At 48.3% G+C, this 12,511-nt stretch overlaps 1 protein-coding gene across 7 annotated transcripts in view; it reads right to left on the bottom strand.

Annotated features, from left to right (window-relative positions):
* Positions 1-12,511, bottom strand: part of VAV2 (vav guanine nucleotide exchange factor 2) — a 132,907-nt gene that overhangs the window by 75,127 nt on the left and 45,269 nt on the right. The window lies entirely within an intron of this gene.

The following is a 12,511-nucleotide window of genomic DNA, read 5'->3' as shown; positions in this document are numbered from 1 at the left end:
CCAAGGGCATCTCTGGAAAAATGAGGGGAAGGATAAAAACGGTTTTAACTCTTTGGAGGGGAAAAAAAAGTATCGAAAATAGAGTTGAGGATACAGAGCATAACTCGGCTCCCTCCCTCTTCTGTGCCCGGCCTTCCCCAGCAGAATGTGCACAAACACATCCTGTGGCCAGGGCTTTTCATCTGCTGCCAGGGAGATAAAGTGAATTCCTGCCGGCTCGGGCGGGAGCAGCGCCTGGTGTGAGGCAGTGCCGGCCCCAGCCGGGACAGAGGCAGCAGGAAAACGGCCACATGACCCACTGCACAGGGACACAGGGACACAGGGACCTGCCACTGGCCCTGGGCTGCAAGGAGGGACAGTCGCTGGCACAGAGATTTGGGCACAATCTGAAACCAACGCTCCTTTAGACGGGCCATGGAAAAAAGCCACGGAGACCTGAGCCCTGCATGGAATGCCTGTGCAAATGAGAGAGGGGAAACACAGAGGCAAGTCAGGGCTAAAGGCAGGGGACCCATCCAAGGGACAAAGCAGTGACAGGCAAGGACAGCACGAGCTGGAGCCGTAGGCTCTTTGGTGCAGATGCTCCAACTTTTGGAATGGATCCATGAACAAGCCCCATGCAAGAGCTGTCCAGGGATGCTGGGGCAGAGGAGAGGCAGGAGCACTGCAGGGACAGGGTCTGGCATACACAGGGAGACCAGCACTGCCAGGAAGTACCAACGGAGAACACATAACTCCACATGGATTGAAGTCACAGAGTCAGGTTTGGGAAGGGACTGGCAGAGCTGCAGGCTCCAGTCCTACACCAGCATCGACCCCTGAATGCTCTTCCCAAGGGAATCCCCATCCCCACAGAGCTCCCTGCATGCCCAGGATGGTCTGGCTGCTCGTTTCCAGCACAAGGAACAGCTGGAAGCTTATGGGATTTTTGTCCGGAAACAACACGTGATGGAGGCAGGCACCGTGTCTGGGGGGAACGAAGCAGGGGCAAGGAGGGGACAAGGCAGACAGACAGGAAGACAAAAGGGGTGGGAAAAGGCTGGAGAACAGGATGTTTAAGCCTAGAAGGTCCTCCCCAGGATTTACCCCAAAGTAGCTAATCTGCACTAACACGAGTAAAACAAAGGGTGATGTCACCAACTCCATCTGCTTCAAATTTGCTCAAAGCTTACATCTCCCTAATTAAAATGAAAAGAAAAAAAAAAAAGAAAAAAACCCATCAACATTTGCTAAATGAACCCAAAATGAAGCAAACATCCCCACGCAGACACAAATGCCAGATTAAAATATTGGCACTAGGAACATCACAGACATCCTGGCTGGTTATAAACACCGGTGGGGTGGGGTGGCACAGGTAGGGGCACAGTGACAACCTGATGTCCTGGGAGATAACCACCCACCCCTGGGCACTGCACCAGTGATCACACACAGGAACAAACCCAGCTGCACTGATGGCCAGGGCTGGTGCTCTCTGCTGCTGGTGGCCTTTTAACGAGCGTGCAAATGGAAAAACCGATGAGGCCGAAATCACGTTGTCACCTCCTGTGAGGGTTTTGTGGGGGGTTAAAAATATTTTTTCCAATGAACTCTAGAGCAGAAACGAGACTTGCTCACGGTAAGGTCATGATCTATCACAGCACTGCAGCCCAGAGCCATCAGCCCATCCAGGCTGAGCTTTGGGGGCCATGGAATTCCCTGGGAATACTGATGGAAGGAGAATCATCCCACGGGCACCTGTGAAGAGCCACCACGGTGTTTGCCCACAGAGGTCTCTGCAGTTGACTCCACAGCATGTCAAATCCAACCCTGTGAAACACCAGCTGAAAGGTGGATTTCCTCACTTCCAACCTCCCTCCAGCCCTTCTGCCCATCAGCCCTCCCAGAGCACACTCCGAGAGTGCTCGCCTGCATTAGCTGCTCACACAGTGTGAACTCTCCCAGTGCTGAGGCTGCAAATCCAAACAACCCAAAACTTCCAAAACCATCAGTGGTTTTACAGCCTGAGGCAAGTCCTTGTAGAGGTCTGTTAGCTCAGAACTGCTGAAACATCAATATTCTCTAAAAAACTCAGTGTGAGGCTTGTTTCTTTAAATCACATACAATTCCAGGTCCTTATTTTCCTAAAAACTTAGACCTATTTAATTTTTTAAATTGATTTACTAAGGATACAATTGTATTTTAGCAGCTGGTTCTTCTCCCCAGCTGAAAGCACCTGCCCTAAGTGCATCCCACACAGACCTCCTGGTATCAGCATCACCCAGCCCTGTGTCTGTACATCAAAAAAAAAAAAAAAAAAAATCCCAGAAAAACATCTCAACTGTTTAGGTTGGAAGAGATCTTGAGATCATCTAGTCCAACACCTCTGCTCAGCTAGAAGAGCAGCACCATGATAAAGCTGCATCAGAAACACTGCAATCCAGGGCTGCTGCTTGACTGCTTTAATATCCCACACTCGTACAGCTCCTTGGGATCTGATTTATAACTACAGGAGAAAACCTTATTGGAGCCAAAACTAATTTATAGACTCAAGAGGAAAAAAACTGACATTTTCTAGATCACACACTGTCGCTGTAAATCAATTTCCATTTTGTGCCCCTGGTGCAAACTGCTTCCAGCCTGGGTAAATAAATGCCAGGAGTAATGAGTTTTGAAACAACCAGTAACAAAGAAATGACAGTCACTGAAAAATCCTTCTCCTGGCAGGAAACCCCAACTGCAGATTAAAGCAATTACCAAAACCCACGTGATGAGGTAGAGGAGACCAAGAATTTGAGCAAGGAGCTGATTTTTCTGTCTTTTGTTTATTTTATCTTCCTTCTCCAAACAAAGCCATGGAAGATGCTCAGTGCTCTCCTCCTCAGCCACTGCTCCACAGCAGGTCATCACTTGTTGGAGGAGAATGAGTTGTGCAGCAATTTCTGATGTGGGTAATGAACCTCTGAGTGATTTCAGGCAGTGAGGCTCTCAGAAAGCAGGAGGAGGGGATGAGATCCAGCCCTGTGCTGGGAAGGCTTTTACATGGAAAGAAAAGGCAGCTGTGAAGAGCCACTGGGCCCCGTCACTCACAAGCACATCATGGGGTCCATCAGCAAATTGCAAACTGTAATTTCCTGGAGGAGAACTGTTCTTGTTTCTGTCCTGCAGTTGTGTAAACCTAAGTTTGAAGATCCTCTTCATCAAAGGTGTGACACCCTACCTTGAGATCTGGGCTTTGCAGGTGGCAAATGCCATTTCACAACCAAACTGTACCAACCCATCCAGCTGGAAGAACACCACGCTTGGTGGCCCCACAGTGGGATGCTAAATGCACCACACTGACCTCCTCACAAGCAGCACTGGAAATGTGACAAAGAGTATCCCTTTTCAATAGATGAGCCCCAGAAAAGCACTGGGCAATGTAAGGATGGACAGATGGCAGGTAAATCGTTTTGTTCTGTTGCATCCTTTGGATCAATGGGAGAACAATCATTTCAGAAATAAAACCTGCAAACTTCCCTTCCCAACGGCCCCAGCTTGGCAGGAACAACAAAATCATAAGCCACCTTTGCACGGTGTCCCCGCCCACTGGGACTCTCCACCGAGTGGGAAGGTGGGAAATGCACGAGAGGAACAGCAAGATTTCAATAAACATTTGAGAAACAGCTCCAACCAGAGCTGATACCCTTGGCCAGCTCACGTTAAACAAGAAGGAAGGCTGAGAAATGCTTTCATAGGAAACAAAAACTTCCAAGACTGGATGCCAAGCCTGCAGTGCCCCAGGCAGCACCCCAGTGTGAGCACAGGGACAGCATCACCTCTGGCTTGGGATAAGGCAGGAGAGATGGGAACAACCAAGATCCCAGGTCTTGTCCTGACAGAGAGAAGAGGTCTTTGAAAAACCCTAAAATCATCCAGGCTGACCACACACCCACCAAGTGTGGCCTCCTGTGTGCAACCAGCTCTGCAGCAGGGCCTGGCTGTCACCCAGAAGATACTTCCAATGCCATCTGCTCTCCCTTGGAACTCCCTGGAGAGAGGTGAGACACTTTGTTCATCAAACCCAAGGGAGTTCACATGTTTCTTAAGGCATCTCCTGGTTCTTGGGAGCATCAGCTTCACAGAGAAGTCCCTGCCCCTTGGGCCATGCTTCCTTCACAGAGATTGCCACTCACACAAGGCTTTGGGATACTTGAGGACAAAAAGCGAGGGACGCAAAGTCATTCACTTCTATTATTACAAAAGATTAAAAGCCAAAATTAAAGTCTTGCTGACAGCAATCAATGGTTCAGTAACGCCAGATGTTGTTTCACTCGAAGAAAACAGTGAAATAATATTTGAATAAACTCACAAGAAGGCACAATTACCGATGAAAGCAGAGCCCAGGTGAGACTTCACACTCCCTCAACTCGCAGCTTCAGAGACACACGATGTGGGGATCAAACACCTCCTCCTCCCTGAAGACGAGGTGTCTCAGTGACTGAGAACGCAGCCACTTCCAGAGGCACGTATCCCATGTGGCACTTGGGTTTATTTCTGTCATGTTTGCAAAGGAGCTGGCAGCTGCAGCCTGGTCAGGGTCAGCAGCTGAGTATCCCAGCAGCCCCCGATAAGAAGTGATCCTCTGACCAGTGAAATCACTTGATGTGTGGAAGTAATTTGAATTTATGTAGCAGGAATGCAAATTCAACCCTGAGGCCATTCTCCTGTATGTGGCCCAGGAGCCTCCTGGCACACACGTGCTTCAGAGGTGAGTTACTCAGAAAATAAAAGCAAAACTAATTACTGGTCCCAGTGCACTAAAGCTTTTGTTACAGTTCAGAAGGAAAAGAAACAAAAAAGACTGATATAAAAAAAACCCCATAGTGACTCATATTTGTCTTCTATTAAGAAAAGGCTGGCTAAGACAGATCTCCTGCATTCAGAGAAGGGAAAGGAAATGCCAGGCTCCATCTGTCCTTGTCTGGCAGCAGACACGCCGTGTCCATGGCAGGGGGGATGCTGGATGGGAGGAGGTGGATGCCAGGGCAGTATCCAAGGGACTCTCCCAACCTCCCCCAGGTCCTCACACCACAGCTCTCCCAGCCCTGACTCACCTGCCTGGAGAGCTAGATACCCTATGATTTATAAAATACCAATGTGTAAAGAACTAGGAGAGTTTTGGGGAATGAGCCAGGCTTCTTACAAAGAGATGCACAGTGAAGGGGGTGGGCTATCACCAGTGCTGGTCCCTGCTCTCCGCTCCAGAGACATGGCCCATCCAGGAGACAGCCCTGATTACTCAATGCTCTGAAAATCAACTTTGTTTTAGCAACAGGAGAAGGGTAAAACACACAGAGCTGATGTAAAACCCTGGAGAGCCAAGACTCCCAGCAGAGAAAGCAAATGGAGCAGAGAATGAGCATCACCTCAGGATACAGAACAACACCAGCACACTGCATCTTACCAGAGGATGAACTGCATCCCTGGCATGGACCCACCAGCTCCATCATCTCCCACCTCAGATGATGGGGATGGAGCACCCTGTGCTTGCACTCCCTGCTGAGCCACTCCTGGAAATGCACAGACACTGACTGCAGCATCCAAGGTTGGAGCCATGAAAATGCAGTTGGGCTGCAGAAAAAGAATAAAGTTTGCAACTAAGAGCTTAACAGGGATGATTCAGCTTCCCTGCTGCAAAGAGACGTCCCTATTTGCCAAGAGTTTCACCTTGGCTTGGAAAAGGACCATCAGCCAAAAGCATCAAAGTCACGTAATCTCACCATCAAAGCCCTGGCTCTGAGTAAGAGCAATATTTGGGTGTCCCCTCAAAGAGAGGGGCTGAGGGAGAATGGAAACTCCACATGGCTTGCTTTATATATTTAGCTGGCTGCGAAGGGAAGCATGTGGCTGTTGAGAACAATGATACCAGTTCCTGACACCGTGCCCCAGGAGAGAGCTGTTTACAGGAAAAAGCCTTTTGCCAGCCCGTGAGGAAGCGAGCAGATGGTTGAGAGCCCCCAGCAGGCACCCACACACACCCCGGCAGCTGGAACACAACACCCCCAGCCCTGGCACAGCCTAACCCAGGGAAGGTTCAAAGCAGTGAGACCCTTTGCTCTTGGCATGAGAGGAGAGACCTTCACTGCAGCTCCAGATCCAGGCAGGGTGGGGAATTGGGGGCCCTGCACTGCTCCGGAGTTGCTGCAGGAGAACCAAAGGGTTGGGAGCTCCAGCAGCGCTCGTGACACGAGGTGACCTGAACTCCTGGAGTTTAACGGGGTCTTCAGCTCAAGCAGGAAAACACATGCCCTTGGCAGGAGAAGAGGCAGCAGCGTGGCAGCGTTTCTACAGAGCCCAAACACGGGAATGTGAGGTGTTTGGGACCCAGCTCCCACTGCTCAGGTTGTGCATCCACTAACAGACAGACAGACGGACAGACTCCTTGAAGTACATTTACTCACAGAAGGACCTCTTCAAAGCCCATCTGCAGAGCAGCACGGGCAGGAAAACCACTGTGTGAAAGGCAAAGTAAGTGGAAAGGGAAAGGAAAGCGCCTTTCACTCTTGTGAACAAAACAAAAGCTGCAAATGATTCAAAACGTGCCACAACATCCACTCTACAATCAGGGTCAGGGCGAGTCTTGCCCAGGAGCTGCTGCAAAGTGACAAAAGCTGCTTGATCCTGGCACTGCAGATGTTACTGTGGTTTACTACTGGGATAAAACTGCAGCCTCTTCTCTCCTGCTTGAGAAAACCACAGGGTGAAGAACCAGCCCCGAGATCTGCCCGAGGCAGCAGTGCCAGTGGTGAGCCTGGCAGTGCCCTCACAGAGAGGGCAGGGGAGCACAGTGCTCCAGGGGATGGTCCCAGGGTCAGCTGGCATCATGGAACACTCCCATCAGGAGCATCACCCACGTGCTGCAGAAATAGAGCCATGGCCAGATCTGCAATGAGCTCGTTGACAGAGATCTGTGCCTCTCTCCCCTGTGCAGCTGCTGCCAACAGCCAACGAACCCAGGTCATTTCACCTACACAAACCCTAGAGAGCCTCATCCCATAAAGCACAATACACCAAAACACACAAGGACTTTTTATAGCCCATAGATAATGTGCTGGCACAAGCACAAGGAGCTCGATACACCACACACCCGTGGGTGCAGAGTGGGGACAAGAAAGTCAGGACATCTCTCCCTCCAGCACTATTTGACAGTCTGATACCTCACCCAGGCTCAGCTATGGGACAGGAGGACACACACTAACTTGCATTACTATTTTCTCTCAAGTCTAAATACTGATAAAATATTAATTTTTTTATATATGTAATTATTTAAATATTTTTCTATTAAAAGCTACTGCACCCAACACTTGCTTGTTTGAATGAAGGAGAAACCCGGCCTGTGAAAAGTCTGGCAGAAGTGCAAAGGAAGCATTTTTCTTGTGATTGACAAGATAAAGCCTCCCCATGATTGACAGGACAAAGGACTTTTGTTTTCAGTTGATAGGCAATGCAGTAATTTTCTTTAAATGGCATCTTTTCTCCCCAAGTCCTTCTGGAAAAAGCACAAACCGCAAACCAAACCCCAGTATTGAGCTGTATTGATCCCCTGCCCGGGCAAGGGGGCTGGACACCAATGACCATTGTGTTTTCCATGGTCCAGAGCCTGAAGAACCCAAGTAAATCAAATACCTGGGAGCCAACCCTGCTCCTGTAACAGACACAATCATTGTGCAAACGGGAACATCACACACTATTACACTCCGGGTTAGGAGAGCCTTCCTTGAAAGAAAATCCTGTTGCATCCCTGCCTTGCTTTCCTCTTTTTTCCCAAGCTTCCACCCTCACAGCAAAAATAAAATCAGTGCACACAAAGGTGTGTCACGGTGACAAATTTACACTGTGACATGTGCTACACTGATGGGCACCTTGCAGGGAATCAGGTTTAGCCCTTCTCGAGGAGCTGGGATGCTCCATGAGACAGGCAGGTCAGCTCAGTGCCTCCCCACAGCCACCACTGCACGACCCATCGAGGCACCTCTGCCACCAGCATCGCTCCTTCAGCATCCCTCGTGATGACCAGGCCATGGGCTTGTGTTCAGCCCCCCAAACACCCACCTGACTAGCACAGGTGACTTCCTGCACTGACATCTGTTACATCCAGTACATTCCCAACCCACATCCAAAACACCACAAATTCCTCAGACACTTGCATGGAGACGGCCACACGGAGCAAGAAATTCATCCCCCGTGGTGTAACTCTTCCCCTCATGAGTAACCTTTGCTCATGCAGGGAAAGCTGTGAAATCAAAGGGCTGTTGAAAAGCTGATGTCACCCCCTTCATGTGACCTTCAAAGGGCTGATAAAAAGTGGGTGTGACCTCATTTACATGGAATTCCCGGCAGATATCCCAGTGGTACCTGCCGGTTGCACAGCACATTGTGAGCAAGACCTGAATAATTCATTTTGGGGGGATGCAATGACAGCACAGTGGGAGGGAAGGAGAAGAAGACCCAAGCAAGGTTTGCTCTTGCTGTATCTCTGTAGAGTTCCCAGCTCTCACAAAAATCTAACCAGGCTAAATATACTTTTGTTTTTCATATGAAGAAAAAGTACGGTGTGAAAATAATGAAATGAATCTCAAAAAATTCCCTTCTCGGACAAAACTATTAGCTTCATTTCAGCCAAAATTAGGAGCTTTTCCAGTAAATAGTTTGTTCAAAGAAATTTGCCCTGCTGTAACCAGCACTGCTACATCAGTAAGAAAGATGCTTTGCTATGTTGTGAGAGCATGGGGTGGTCTGTGCAGGGGACAGATCCTGGTACAGCTAATCCACACATCCCTGTTTTATGTCCAGTATTTGGGAATAACACACACCAAGTCATTTACCAGCATCCCAGAGACACTCCACCACATTCAACTGGAGGGAGGAAGAAGACTGAGAAGTTGGGACAAACCCACTCAACTCTCAGAAGCCAAACCTGAGCATCACAACAAATATATAGGTGCAGGTTTGCCACAAAAATCACCGTATTAGGGTTCATTTTACTGAGTCACCATCCAGGCTGATCCCCACAAGAAGCAGAAAACAGCTTTGTCTGCCGGCAGCAAAAACCCAGCAAGGCAGAGGTAGGAACTGCACAATCAGCTTTGTGTGATACGATCACAGCTGTGCCCCAGATCCAGCCTCCTCCTTAAAAATAATAATAATCTATACACGAAAGGAACAGAAACATTATGTTTTGCCTATGAATAATGACCCAGGACACCAGGAAAAGAGACACCCACGCATGTTAAACGACGTGGCTGTGAGACCATCTCGCATCTGCTATCTGTCTTCGTCGCTTCTCATTTCTCCAGCTTTCCTGAGAAGTTCATACATATTTAAAAAGGCCAATAGCTCCATTACTCCTCACTTCTTATAATATTGGAAGATTAGAGTCCATAAGGGAGAGAAAAGAAAAGAAAGCATCACGGGGAAAATGTCATCATAGCACTGCTACATGATTTACCCCTAATCCTGTCTCTGACTTAATTGTTATTCCAAGGGGGGCTGTCAGGTGGAATGGGATGCCTGGCTCCAGGAATATAAGGAAAGGGGATTTGGAGCAGGCACAAGGCTCAGGCTCTCCATGTGGCCAGCACGGATCTGCTCTCAATGTCCTCATTGTTCTCCCAGCAGAATTAGGCTGGAAAACTATTAATTATGAACCAGAGCTGGCACACTCCCTTCACAGCAAGGAAGAGCCATCCCAGCCCTCTCTGTTGGTCTGAGATGCAACCAAAGTGGTGAGTGACACCAGTGACTTTGAGAGTTTTGGGTGGTTTTTCCTTTTTTCTTTTTGCTTTTGCTGACAACTAAATTATTTGAGCAGGATTTTTTTTTTTTCTTAAGAGCAAGAGGGGAAAAAAAAAATAAAATTGAATTTTCAGTTATTTTGTGACTCAGAAGAGCAGGCACTGAGTTTCGGTAAAATTCCCCTGTGAAGTCAGAGCTGTAACAGCTTCGTGCTCATACTTACCCTACAGGAGGGCTTGACTTCACTCTCTAATCCTGAACCCAGTGTAAAGACAGCCAAGGCCAGCAGAAATCTCACGCTCAGGCTTTGATCTGACCATAAACATTTTATCACCATTTCAAAGCCCGCTCAGGCACCCAAATCCAGCTCCCAGGGGATGGAGCAGCCCAGGCACCACTTTGCCTTTTAGCCACTGCTCCTGCTGCTGTCACCAAGTAGGATGAGCCTCAAGGATACCTCTGGAAAGGAGTCAAGGCAATGGCACTCCTTGGAAGTGGAGTGGCTGTGGGGCTGGAGGGACCCGCCGGGCACAGGGAGGGCCAAGAACAGCAGTGCCAAAAATCCTTCCCAAGCAGCAGCAGCAGCACCACTGACACCTTCCCCCCATCAGCCCATTGCTTCTGACACTATTTTATACATAGTTCAATATATTATTTACTTCCTGCCCAATCCACACTGTGACAATCCAGTTCTGTGAAAAGCTGGTGTTTATTTCTGTTTTCACCATTAAAAATATGGCAGGGAAAAATAAAATTACTGAAATGCCCCACAGGTTACCAACCCAGCAATGACTCCAGCCCAGGTAAGTATAGCTTCTATGGTGCACAAAAGCCCAAAACCTGATGTTTGTAAGGGAAAATCTCTAATCCTGGAACCCCCACAGCCCCAGTACTGCCCTAGCTCCATCCCCCCCACTGCAAACCACCCAGCTCTTTCCCAAGCTTTCAGTCCCTCATCCTTCCCCAGCCATCAGCCCAAAAGTCCATATCCTTGATTACCAACTCTTTTTGCCTCATATTTATTCAGGAACCACAAAACTTCACAGCACAGCGACCAAAATATTAAAGCAATAAGTATCTGGATGTTTATATAAGTCTTCACATAAATATTTTGGTCACAAATCGGATTGATTTTTTTCCCCTCAGTTTCTTGTCTCACTTAGACAATATTGATGTGGTGATATTTTCATGCTTTACAGGAACATTTTTTCCTCTCAGAAGGAAATGGATGAAGAAAGTCAGCCCCAGCCAAAAGCCACACCATGAGTACATACCTTTCCCAAAGGCTGAAGCAGGGCAATTTGATCATAGAATCATGGAATGGTTTGGGTTTGAAGGGAACTTTAAGCTTCATCTCATTCCAAGCCCTCTGCTATGGACAGGGACTTCCACTAGACCAGGTGGCTCCAAGCCCACTTGTCAGTGCTCAGGTGCTGCAAAGGACTCAAAATGACCAGTATTGAAGTCATCAACCTCAGTTTGTGCTGGAAATATCATGTATAAACCTTGCTTTTGGGGTTTCTGCTAGATGGGTGCTGGTTGTACAAAAGGAAGAGGCTTGAGGACACCCACAAGGCTCATGATGATGAAAATCAGGAAAGTTAATGGCACTACCAATGTCCTGCAGGACAGAAGGAGCTCCTCCATGGAGCTGCATCCTAACAAGTGGACACAAGATGACAAAGGCAACACTGCCAAGGAGCTCCTCAAATCAATCTTCAGACCAAAAAAACAGGAATTAAGGCAAAGCACGACCACTGCTACAGCAGGGTCAGTCTGGCTGCAGCACTCCTACCACTCGAGGAGGCCCCAGCATTGAATTCAGCAGGGTCAGCTCTTTTTTGACCGGGGAACAGCCAGCTGGAGCAGGGGGGGGACAAAACCACTGATTGTCCATTAATTTTAAAGCTGTTCAAAAACTTATTGCTCCACCACTTGCTCATCCACACACAGCACGTGCAGCTCTTTTCTCTCTGCCACGCTCCAGCAGCTCTTGTGTCTTTAGCGGCCGGGGTCCTAACACTGCTAACAGGGATTTAATTCGCTCTTGCTAATATTTTATCCGTGGTATTAGGTCATGTTTCCCTTTCCACTTGAAAGGCATCTTCGGCTTATTGGCAGCGGTGAAATTAATAGAGAAATCATTAGAAAGCATAAGGCTGGGGCCGTGCAAATCACACACCACAGAAGATTATTTCCAAACAATAAAATTAATTGGTGTCATCAGCCGCAGCAGAAACGCACAGAGAGAGCTCGCATTAAAAAACATGGAAGATTATTGACAGCCCGTGCCTCCTCATACATAAAACATTTGATGGCATAATTTTATTTTATTATTTTCTATGCATGAAGGCTTCCCCCTGCACGGAGCTGCGCAGGAGAATTGAAGCAGACAGAGAGACGCATCTGGGACAGTGACACCGCAGCGATACCCTGGCTGCTCCAGACTCAGGAATCAGCTGAAACCTGGTGGATTTGGTTGCATGGCTTGAGGCACAATTAACCACGCTAATTTTTCAGCCCAGACCTAAATATACTGGCTTCTTTTGGACACCTGGGACACACAGACTTCTTGCTTCCACGGAGCAAATCCCGCAGCAAACTACACAGCCCTGGCACAGCCCACACTCAGCTCCCAAACCCTGAAGCAAACACCCTCCTGATACTCCAAAGTACAGGTTTGTGTTCACATCATCTTCCTGGACATTCCCATCACATTGGGGTCTGGCCCCTTGGTGACCTATGGAAACCACACAAG

Source organism: Pseudopipra pipra, chromosome 20 (assembly GCF_036250125.1).
Source record: "Pseudopipra pipra isolate bDixPip1 chromosome 20, bDixPip1.hap1, whole genome shotgun sequence".
In the NCBI taxonomy this organism is placed as follows: domain Eukaryota; kingdom Metazoa; phylum Chordata; class Aves; order Passeriformes; family Pipridae; genus Pseudopipra; species Pseudopipra pipra.
Note: the sequence above shows the minus strand (reverse complement) of the source record. Positions and strands in the feature narration are given on the sequence as shown.